Source organism: Pseudopipra pipra, chromosome 3, assembly GCF_036250125.1.
Source record: "Pseudopipra pipra isolate bDixPip1 chromosome 3, bDixPip1.hap1, whole genome shotgun sequence".
Taxonomy (NCBI): domain Eukaryota; kingdom Metazoa; phylum Chordata; class Aves; order Passeriformes; family Pipridae; genus Pseudopipra; species Pseudopipra pipra.
The window spans coordinates 55,584,354-55,596,906 of NC_087551.1; the positions used below are offsets into that span (position 1 = coordinate 55,584,354).

At 42.0% G+C, this 12,553-nt stretch overlaps 1 protein-coding gene across 8 annotated transcripts in view; it reads left to right on the plus strand.

Annotated features, from left to right (window-relative positions):
• Positions 1–12,553, plus strand: part of HIVEP2 (HIVEP zinc finger 2) — a 140,629-nt gene that overhangs the window by 90,017 nt on the left and 38,059 nt on the right. The window lies entirely within an intron of this gene.

Here is a 12,553-nt window from a genome sequence, read left to right on the forward strand (position 1 = left end):
TGAAATTTAACAACTTAATTGCTGCCCGTACGCAATATATGGCTCGCACAGCCGCGGACGGCGCTGTGACAGCCGGTAGCGCATTGACATGAGGAAGGACGCGGTCCTTGAGATCCTCTGGCTCCGCGACCTACTGCCTTCAAACTAGAGCAGAGACAGATAAGGATATCGTGAAGGATAAATTTGGCGTTGTGTATTATAAAGCTGAATCCTTAAAAAAAAAATCTGCATACTTTTGGCAGTATTTCATATCTTGTAATAGAACCCATATATATTCAGGCGTATTTTAAGCAGAATATGGTGTACTGCAATTTCTGCTATCTAAGCAAATATCTTGGTAGAGTAATTTAAAAACAGAGCTGTTTTTTTGTAGCCAGCATTGTATCAATTAAGTAACGATGCTGGCCTGTGGTAGGCATCCTGGGATAGGGTCTGCCAGCTGTCCTAAAGCCACTGAAGGCGTTCAGAGCTGACCCAGCACAGGGTGAGGGCATCACTGTCTGGCTCTCCCCGGGCAGAGCTGCATGGAGATTGTGTGTTGCAATGTTCGCTGCTGTGAAAGGGACATTTTTAAAAAGCAAAAAATGCAAATAATTTTGAATTATAGGCAGCAGGAAGGATACGTAGATAAACCTCTATATATGTTTCATTTCTGTATAATTTCTGCAAGTAACCTACCTTTTGTTAGGTATAGGGGATCATAACAGCATGAACAGTGAACCACTGAAACCCTCACTTGATGGGATTAATTTTATCTTACTTCCAATACATGTGTATACCTATTTGCATCTATGTTTTTCTCTGTCTAAAAATATCTTAAGGTTACAGATTCAAGGCTTACAGCTTCAATGAAGACATAGAATGAACAACGGCAGTTTTAAATCTGCCAGTGACATATATGCAGAATTATTGTGACATGCTATACTGTAATAACCCTAAATTAAGTATTTCAAAATGTGGACAATACACTATACTTTATGTTGTTCTTTAAAAGTAGTCCTATGAACCTTGCTATGTACTTATCAGAAATTTGAAGTATTTACATTTTTGAAAAAATTACGTAATATCTAGTGCCCTATGCAAATCTGTGTGAGTGGAGTCTTTTGCTCACTGACGCTTTGTTAAAAAAGTTCTCAGACTGCAAAGTTTCAGCCAGTTGGGAATCTCAGATCCACACTAGGAGTTACCTCCAGATGGCTGCACTTTCATTTGGTACCAAGCCTTCTAGCATCTTAGAGTTAGCATGTGATGTGTACTGGTGATGTGTACTGTTCCACTTGTTTTTGCCAGAATATATACAGGGCCAGAATATATACAGGGCATTGTATGGTAAGTTTTGACACATGGTGTAGCTCAAAGAAAAGATGAGAAGGAGAGTGTGGGGAGAGAAAAAGGTCAGGGAAAAGAGGAGGACAGGAAAGGAAGGGAATAAGAAAACGCAGCAAGAGGAGTTTATGTCAGTGTAATGAATTCAGTCTAACTGGCAAATACAATCTGACTGCAAGTTGTGGATTTCATTGAATTTGATCCAAGAAAGACACAGCTGAGAAATCTACAGGAAGCAATCTTTTCCTGGAAGTATGCAGCTCCAAACTGTACAAATTCTTCCACTGGTTGTAAAATGTCTGTCTGCCACTGAACCTGTGCCATTGGATACTTTGGAAGAGAAAATAGTGTATTGAGATAGTCAACTAAAGAATAACAAAAAACATAATCTACTAAACGTAGATTTTTGAAAGAAGAAAACCTATATAATTTGAAGTTGCCAGTGAAGCCCTAGTGATAAAGACAGTTAATCATTTCTGGTGCAGCTGTTTCCTGACATTTCTGCAAAATGTTGTGGAAAAATTAATGAAGGTTCGTTCAGTAATGGTTTCAAGCTTGGCTAGTGGAAAATATGACAGTATTTCCATCGTCAATTAAGAACAAGCAAGGCTTTTTTTTCCGTAGGGGAAGTGGTATGCAGTTTGTACTGCACAGGAAACTGTAGACTTGAGAGCAGCTGTGTGATAGTAACAGGTATGCAGAGAATATGGAGAAGGGCCCGGGCCCTCTTCTCTTGTCACATGTGCTTCAGTATAGTAGAACTAGCTCTGTTATATACTGGAAAAGACAGCTTACACTCTTTAGGATGTGCAATATTCTTCAAATGCCTGACTATGAAAATCAATGCCCTTCTTGTCACTTCAGTAACAAAGCTCGCATCAATAAGGTTTTCATTGCAATTTTATTTTATTATTGTGATGTCTCAAAAGACTAATTCCTTCAGGTGGAGAGACACAGGGTTTTTTTAGCCCATCTCTGAAAATCAAGTTACTTGCAATTTGACTTTGCGTGTACGATTGTCAAAACCATGGAGCATGCCTTGGGAGCACATGTGCTTGCTGTCCTGCCTGGGTGCAGAGCAGGAGTAGCCCTGCTGTAGCTGACTAGTTGCTTTGTGGTTAGAGCTAGAGGGGAACCCGCTGGCCTCGTGTACAGTATGGACATGGGCTCTGCATGTGTGCGAACTCAGTATCACGTGTGTGTATGTAGTGCTGCAGATAGCCAAGGAAGCATGTGGTTTAGAAACACGATCATGTCCAGGGGGTGCATTCCCATCACAGATCAGCATAGCTGAAGGTCAGTGTAGCAGCTGAGCGGTGGCCTTTGTCCACTCCTTCACCTTGTAGCCCTCAGGCCCTGGCAGGCAGCCAACTGCCAGCAGCCTTCTCAATGGCACCTTGGGGGTCCTGCTCCTTCTGTAGCTCTGCTGTGCTTGAGCTCCTCCAGCTCGACTCAGTTTGGGGGATGCTGGATCCACTCTACTGTTAGGACAGAAGGTAGCTGGGAAAGAGGCAGTGTCACTCATCAAAGTTGTAAATACCAGTCCCATACAGTCAGTAGAATGAACTTTTTTGCTCAAAGGGACCTAAATTTTATTTTGTGTTAAAAATGCATTGTTGTAAAAATACAGGCCTGGTACAGAAATATTGCAAATCTCTGCAAATGTTTCGGTGAATGATTTAAGTGTTCAGTGCCTTTCTGGACTGTGAGGGGTTGTACAAGCCTGCTTACTGTAATAGCTTTTTTCTTCCTCTTGACATTCTGAGATACTTACAGCCCTACCATAAATATAATTTCCAGCCTGTTTACACAGTATGATGATTCATGTTAAAGTGGTTAATAGAACATGTATTATAATGAATGGTTTATGTTTTCCTAATATCACTGTAAAGGGGTGTTCCTTCTGCAAGTTTAGAAGACCCTTAGCAAGCTCACTAAAAATGTTTGTCTTACTCTCTGTGATTGTAGCTGTAGAGCGTGTAGTTCTTACTGACAGCTTTCACCCATTGTAAAACAATAACAATGGAGTTATACCAATGATTTGTGACCATTCACATAATCACATAAAAGTCAGCCCCGAGTTCTCTTTCCCTGATGCAAGCTACTGTGAGGAGCTTCATTTAAGGTTCTCCCAAGCCTGCAATCCCTAGTGCAGGCAAACCTGTTGGTGAAGTCAATGACAGCTTTACCAGTGTCAGAGCTATCAGAGCATTAGAGACAGCTCATATAAGAGCCTGTAATTAGTGTTGATTTGGGACATTAAAAAATTAATCCTTCAAGCATCACATCTATAACTATATGACACTGCAGTCAATGTACTGTCATGCCTGTAGTGGGACCGTGTGTGTGCTGCAAGGGTATGCCTGGGAGTAAGAGAAAGATGAAGACTCTGCTCTTGCAGTTTATCTGATGTGGGAAATCTGAGGGCGCTGGGTCAGACATGAGCTGCTTTTAAACTTCTCAGCATGAGGGCTGTGCCTACAGCTTCTTAGGAATTTCCCATAAAAACAATTTGTCAATTGAAAGCGGAATTTCCACAAGAACAAGTTTTCCACTGGAAAATCTCCATATTGCTATTTTTATTTTTTTTTTCCCATGGAAATCTCTGAATGAAATACTTCCCTTTAAGTCACCTTACTCCATGAAGATCTTTGATTAGCTGAGCTGAGCTAAAATGGTTTCAGTTGCCATTAAGTTGCATCTGCCTATTATCACTCTTGTCTCAGGGTGAATGGCCATACAAAAACTTTATGCTCAAGAAGTTTCTGTGGGCAGGTCACCTTGACAGTCTTCATGTCCCACACTGTATTGCAGTCACTTGTGTGAAAAAGTCTACTAACTACTAAAAAACCAATGTCAAAGTGAAACAAGTTCTAAAAGAGAGGCCCCCAAACCCTGGGAAACCAGGGAACCCTTGCCCATTTGTGAACTTATATCTTTGCTGTTCAAACTCAGTTTCCCACATTTGTGTATCTTTTGCTGGTCATTTAAAATGTCTAGGAGAGTTGTAAAACTCTTGGATTCCATTTAACATTAATGGGGAATAAAAAATAAGTACATTTAAGTGACTATAAAATTGGCTAAGGTCATACAACAAGGTGAAGGACTCCCACACACATCTTGCTTCATTGTCTGCCCTGACAGTCTCTACGAAGGGCAGCTGGATAATGGATGGGACATTACTGTAGATGACTGGACACCTGGTGCTGAGCATATGGGAAGGGAGAGGAATGCTGATGACACCAAGGTGTTCATCGTGTCACACAGTGATCTCTTATGCATGAATGTTAAAATAGAATGAATATACATACCACTTTTACTATTTAAACTAACAGTTTGAATAGTTCACCAAGATTTGTAGTAGGTGCTGGGTTCTCTTTATCGTACTGTGTCTCCATACTCTTATGAATCTTTTTCTTTGTATTGCTATTTCTCAGCAGTTCTTCATCCTGTTCTCATTTAGACATGCAGCCAGTTCTACTCACAGCACTAAACCTTTGGCTATATTGGGTGGTGACCAGCTGGCAGCTTTGATGATCATGACCGGTTGCATGTACAGAGTTCTAGTCCCTGCTGTCCCTGAGAGAAATGTCCTCTATGAGGAAATGGGCTGTACCAGAAAGTGCACTGCATGACAGCCAGTGCACCGGAGGAAGCTCACTATCTACATGAGTGTGAAGGCAGGTGCAGATTTCTTCACCCGGTGGACACAGGAAGCAGCATGGTCAATGTCTGACTTTCCTTCAGGCAGCCTCCTCTGTGCTTCTCAGGAAAGCATGGGAGTTGTGGTTAAATATTACAGTCTAATCTTTTACTTGCTAACAGACCAAAGAGGAGCTAAGTAACTTTAAGCCATTGGCTCCATTTTAAGTATCTCTTCCACGTGACAAAGGGCAGTTAACTCTCAGTCATATGTTCCAAATGAATGACTCAGAGTGAAAATCCTGGGCTACCCTTACCTGCAGCAGAGCACAATGCCAGCACATCTGATGCACCCTGCTCTGTCCCTTGTTCTGCCCTTCTCGTAGGATTCTCTGTATTTCCCATTCCCTCTTATTCTGTCACTGGTTTGTTTTGACCATCATAATTTTCACTGAGTAGCTTGAATCAGATTTGTGAACACTGAGTCTGAACCTTCTTCCTTCTGGGAGGATAGAAGTGATGGCTTATGGAGAACTTGCTTGACTGTGAAATCAGGAGGGGGTTTTGAGAGCTGCCTTAGCCATTAGCCCAGCCAGCATCACCATTCTTACCAGATGGTGGTGGGATCCCTCCTCACCCCAATCCCTTCTGCTTCCCCACTGCTCAGCTGCTTCAGTGGTGCTGAAGACAAAGGTGACAGATCTGAGTAGAAAGAAGAGGGGGCACATAAGGACTGGTCATTAATTCTTTATTTAAATATGTCAACAGTTGCCTTTAGGACATACCAACATAAGCCACTGGCATTCAAGGGAACACCAAATAGGCTTTCAATGTTAACAGCAAAGACTTAATTGTGCCAAAAAGCTTAATATGGTTTCAAAGATAACACAGTGTGACTCCACCATTTTCACCTGTGTGCTGTGCTTTGGGGAAAAAAATAAAGCCTACTGCACGTTTAATCCTCTATACTAAAAGGGAAGGTATTCCTCAGTTGTAATTGAAACTGGAGTTTTCATTCACCTGTTAGAATTTGAAGACTAACTGAAGGAAGGATCATAGCAATTATTCACACCATTTGGCAAGAAAGAAACAATTGGCAAAACCTACATTCGTGACAATCAGCTGTATTTCATGGTTGCATTGCAAAGGCTACAAATGGCCTCAGTTCTAAATTTAAGATAGGCAGAAATTGTTCTGTTTAGTGTGTCCTAAAATTATCCAGCACAGAAATACTTTGGGGAAGTGTAAAAATGAATTCTCAATTTTTCAAAAGGCAGCTTAAAGGGGAAGGCATGCTGATGTGGAAGTATTGAATAAATACCATCTCAGTAACAATTTTACCAAATGTAGGGAAGAGTCATACACGTCATGTCCTTGTTATAAGATTCGTGGAGAAAATACTCCCACTCAGATAGAAATTCACTGTAAACAGCTCTCTTGCTGTTAGAGCTGATGTACTTTTGAGGATGCAGTGGCTCTTAGAAGGAGTGGAGCATGTTGTGCAATAATGTGACCTTATGTTGCATAGACACTTCCAGTTTTGGAATGTGAAATGTCTGAAACTGGGAGTGGGTGGACAAGAGGTGGAGCCAGTCAGGAGCCTGGGTGACTGCGTTTCTGAGAAACTCTCTTCTGCTGGTGAGTATTGCTATTTTGCCTAGCATACGACTAAAGCCCTGAATAGTGCTAAGTTGAACCACTAAACAATATCAAGTTTCAAATGGACATGGAGCTATAGGGTGATATTTTGGAAGTTAATTTTATAAAACCTAATTGAAAACAAGGCTGAATTCTTTCAGACCCGAAACCACAGCCTCCCAAAATGCGTCAGAGACTCTTGATGCTGCAGCGAGGTCAGCTTCCCTCCCCCCACTTTACCTGTGAGTCAGGACAACTCTATTAAAGGAAGCTTTTATTGGAGGCTCTTGGTGGAAAGGTAGACAACATGCAGTTGGTGAGGACACAGTGGGAAAGAGTTTGGATCCTGTGTCTACATAAATGGTCAGCAACAGGGAGAAGACCATTTTTTTCTGGAGAACAGAGGATACTGAGGAAAGAGTAGTGTTTGAGCAAGAGGTAGGTTTGACTGATTTCACCTTCTCTCTAATTAAAACTTGGATTCAGAGTCCACTCAAGCTGTCATCGTATCCATTTCTCAAGTGGGACAAAGGCTAAGTCTCCTGTGGGTTTGATGCTTTCAGTGCTTGTCCACGGTTCCATCTGTATCTACTTTTGTGGAAAATCACAGAAAAATAATCTTACAGCAGCACAGTTCACTTGAAAAAATACCAAGGAGGAAACAGAAAGTGTTCGACAGGTGGGAATTTCAGAGGTGTGATCTTGATTTTCAGGCAAGGCAGACACCTTTTTAAATAGAGACATCCTGTGGGGTAGTCATCCACTTACTCTTTCCTTTGCTATAAATCTAGACCTGCTCATGGGTGGATCAACACTACTGGGACTTAAAAATATCCGGGAGCAACGCTGTCCCATTTATATTAGTGTGATTTAACTTTTTCCTTGTTGTTTTTTATTGCTGTTATTACCTGGACTGGTCTAGCAGAGTGTTAGCATGGATTAAATTCCTGTAACAAGCAGTATTTTGACAACTTGAATCTATGGTTTTAGATGTGTTCTTCTTTTAATGCTGGCAGGTGATCTGTGCTTCCTGGACTCACTCTTACTGCTACTGGAAGAAAGGTATCTTGCAGCAGCTCTGTGATTAAAAAGATGTTTCTAGAAATAATTTACAGTATCAGTACTTTTATTATTTCTATGTGAGATTGCTAGCCACAGGAAAGAGATCCTGGAAACCAGCTGTAGTCATTTAATTCATGACCTGATGAGCACCTTGGGTGAAAAGCAGAGCATGGTCCTGGTCATGCAAAGAGCTGACCTACCCGAGCCTTCAGCACAGTGGGTAGCTCTACATTTGAGTGATTTTCCTGAAAGCACTCTGTGTGGAGTTTTCTGCTATATTGAAAGCTTATGTTTTACTGGTTTGATCCACTTTCCATTTCACTGGTGGATTATTTCTGTTAACTTTCCCACAAGCTGATTCAGACTGCATAAAAAGGGGGGGGGGGGGGAGGAGATTTGAATTTGTATACATGGATGGTACATTTTATAAGCGACTTCATCAATGCTTTCTTCCTAGAAGTGTAAATAACCTTTTCTTTAAAAAATGAAAAACTACTGGATGCACTTGCGGAGTTCATCTCACTGCCAGGCATTCATTAACAAACACCCAGGCAAATGGACCTCTTTATGCAGATATGTCTGAGTCCATATGTGTATGTATTCATATATGGAGTTTGAATTGTAGAAAATAGACTTGCTGAGGCAGGTATCTGCCCGAAGTTACATTTGTGTTTTCCATTCAGAAAATATTTGGTCTAAAGATGGTTGTGGTGGAAAAAGAAATACATATTCTTAAAGCATAAAGCAGGGCCATGGTTTATCTGAGCTTTATGATGAGGGAAGGAGCAGGTGGACAGACAAACCTGAGCACAGCAGTGTGGGCTCCCAGAAGGGGTGCAGAACTGCCCCTAGCAAAGGATGTCCCTGGACATCTTGGCAGGACTAGCTGCCACATTCCCCTGTAGTGTGATTCATCAAATTGTTTCCCTGTTGCACAAGATGGAAGTTTGTTTCTTCTGCCATCTGCCTGGTTGCCTGCTGTCCAAACCTCCTCTGAGCAGTCGGTAGGAAATGTGGCTGCCTTTGACCTCCACTGGCCTTTTTCTGGCCTTCCTCTGCCCTTTGCTCTTTCTGGCAAGGTCCTGATGCAGGCAGACTCCAGGATAGCAGCGTAACTGCCAGCATCTTCCAGCTGCCGTGTGAAACTGCAATTTGGTTCACATCAGTTCCGTTCTTCCTACTTTTTTTTTCTAAGCAAGTTTATATAGAATATAGAAGTTCAAATCCTATATTAAGATTAAATTTGACATCCTTGAACAGATCAAGGAGAAAAGTGAATTGTTACCCTGAAGAAAGCTATGAAGAAAAATACCAGACTGGTAGCTTTTTTGCTTTTAAGTTTTGCTGATCAGAAATCAGAGGCTGAATTTTGGATCAAACATCCATAACAATTTTGCAATCAAACACTCCCAGCTTATGAAGATGCATACAACAGCTCCTCCAGCTTGCTCTAATGAACCGGCAGCTCTTTGTTGATGCTAGCAGAGCAATTAGGCTCCCTGTTATGCAGTTGCATCTGAGCAATGTGGTTTATTTTACTCAAGCAGACCTCACTGATCCACAATTAAAATGGCATTTTCATCTCACACTTAGGGGTTGAGAAAAAGCTTTTGAAGGTCTTCATTCCTCTGATGATGAGCTTGGTAGAGGAACAAAATCATACAAGGGTTTTTTTGTTGCAGCAGTTGGGTCGTGACTGAGACAGTTGGCTACTTCATTATAGCAAACATGTAGGTGGCCTTTCTCATGTTTTGAGATCCAAGAGAGGAGCTGTCACTTGACTGACACCTTTGAGGGGAGTGAAGTCTTTACAGAAGAAGGGTCAGGTCAGCTGTGCCATATGCAACATGCACTGACAGTGAGCCCTTTCCTCTCAGCTGCTTTAAAGTTAGAGATTCCATCTTTCTGGCAGAATCAGATCCAGGTGGTGAGATTACCCTGAGTTTGAACAACTTAAAATGTCTGTAATTTTTTGCTCTTGCTTGATTATGGTATTTTTAGTTCATTTTTACCTGTGCTTTCTCTTTAGTGTAACAGTTAGTAGCAGACTTCCTTGCTGTAATGGTTCTTCTGCTCTGAGGAAAAGGTTGAATGTAATTTGGAGGATGATTAGGGTGAGATCAGCACTTGAAACCCGAGTCAAGTTAATGATGAAACCTGAGTTTTGTTAATAATACATTGTAATTATTACTGCCCACAGGTCAGATATCTCATATTTCTCATCTTTTTAGCTTGAGGATCCTAGTTACAGTGATCTGTTCAACTTCTCTGCTGTTCCACCTCTTGCTCAAGTCTGCAAAAGGACGGTGCCTGTTCTCCACCAGACTTCCGCATGAGCTGTCCCAGGTAGAGCAGTGTCTCTGTGGATGTCAATGCATTACACAGGCTGGGGTGCAAAGGGGCCGAGAGGAGGATACATGATCAACAGATGAAGCAGCAGAACGTTAATAATAAAAGATACCTAATTGGACCTGCCCTTTTACCCAGCAGTGAGGACATATGTCAACGAGCAGCAGGCACCAGGCCCCTGGCGACCTGCTCCCGCCTCCTACGGGTCTTCGTGAGGGAAAAATTGCATTATGATCTGAGCTGCTTACCTGCTGCAATTGCCAATAAAGTACTAATCCTAACCTTTCACAAACTGCATCTATTGCTTGCACCTCAGAGATGCGGGGCCAGATTGGAGAGGTGACATAAATCATGGTGTGCATTACGTGTTGGTGAGTGGGAGGGGAGTGCACACTGGGGAAACTGACACCACGCAGGGGCGGGAGGGAGAAGGCTGTGGCAGGAAAAGCGACCTGTGGCAGGATGTAGGAAGATGTGAGATAGTGCAGCCCCTCTTTACTTAGCACCATATCTTCTTACTGCCTCCCATGGCTTCTGTTGCAGCCTCCCATGCTGTCCTGCCTGCTGCTTCCATTTACCCGTGGTGGGGTGCTCCTACCCAGGGTGTGAAATTGGTGATGCTGCAACCAACTGTAGACTTATTTTGTGGAAAATGCCATTGTGGAACTGCTGTCCCACCTGAGGTGCAGGAAGCCAGTGCATCTGGTCTCCCACCCCACCTGTGCCATGTGTTTGTGAAGGCACAAGTTAGGGACTTGCTTTAGGACAAGAGGATATGGTCTTAAGTTTCACAAGGGGAAGTTTAGTTTGGATATTAGGAAAACTTTCTTCATGGAGAGGGTGGTCAAGCATTGGAACAGGCTGTCCAGGGAAGTGGCTGAGTCACCATCCTGGGAGGTATTTAAAAGGCTTGTAGATGTGGCACTTAGGGGCATGGTTTAGTGGTGGACTTGGCAGTGTTAAATTAATGGTTGGGCTTAATGATCTTAGAGGTCTTTTTCAAACTAAAAGATTCTGTGATTCTGCATTTGGACAATAAGCTTCCAACACCCACAGTTTAAACACTGGCCAAAGGAGAAAGCCTATAGTGGGAACTTACCAAAAAGCAGAGTTAACCACCCTGTTTTGTTTTACTTCTTCTCATTATCTTGCCTGTATTGTGACCAGGTGTTGTTTGGACACTGAAATTTTGCGTATCCTTGAAACCCCCTGGGATGGGCTTAATACCATTCCAGCAGATACTCGTCGTGGTTCGGGCAGCAGAGAGGGCAAGAAGTGAAATGGCAGCACTGGAGCACCCAGGGAAGGAGGGAGATGGCACTGAACAGGGCTGGGCTGGATGTGGTCAAGCAGCCTCTTGCCCTGCTCCGTCATATGTGACTGTCCTTTCCTGCCCTGTCTGCTAGCTGTGCCACTGCACAGTGAAGCCACCAGGGGATGGATCTGATTGAAAAGTTCCCATTTTCTTTCCCTGAAATTATTTCGAGTCAGACCTTTTCTTGGTTTTAAATTTAATTTGTGCACAGCTAAAACTCTTCTGTGGAGGCACTGAAAGGCGGAAGGCCCATATGTGTGTAGAGGAGCTGAAGTTGCCCCTCTCAGTTGAAGCCCCTAAGGGATGGTGGGGCAGTGCTGCCATTGCCCCCAGCCTGTTGGGAGCCAGGAGAGGCTGCCAGGCTTTGCCTGTCACATATAACCAGCCCTACAGTGCAGAGCTTTGGGGAAAAGGTACACAATTTTGTGTACAAAAAATTGTGTATTCTGCACAACTTTGGAAAATACCATGTAATAAATACCAGTGTTTTCTTCACTGTATGGTGAAGGTAATTTTTCATTTTTCTAATACACTTTCCTGCTGTTTTTTAAATCTAATCTTCTCCTTTGTACATGTTTCTTTAAATAGGTGAAATCTTAAAAAGACAGGTAATATATTACTGTTGCTTAAACCAAATTTCTGCTCCAAGTCTGAGTGGGGGGATAGACTGAGGTTCTGATCACTACACTTTTAACTTTATAACTTAAGAACTCCACAGTGGTTGAGGGTATGTGGTCCTGTCTCCTATTAACTTTATGAAAATGTACTGCCAGAGTATGGTCTAAAGTATTTAAGCCTACTAGTAATTATTTTTACATTCATATTTCCTCTAATATAATAACATTTACTCTTCATTTCAGATGAAAATTAAATTGTCTGAGGAATAGTATCATCAACTGATTTGTCTTGCATCACCGTGTTTATCTATTCTAGTAAAAAAAATCAGTGATTATTAAATTTACTGCTAAGGCATAGGATGAAAAGACAAAACTATGATGCTGAACAAGGGTGCTTGCAGCAATGGGAATTAATCACAGCATATCAAGAAAAGAGCATGCTCTTAATTTCCCACTTGAGTTAATGTTAAAAATTTAATCTTATTAACTTCAATTACTTTTTGTTTAATTTTCAAATCAGACAAAAATAAAAATTGTAATGTCAGAATAGTCATTTGGATTGAATCTTGCATGTGAAGTTGGCAATGTCGTAAACAAGAGAAAA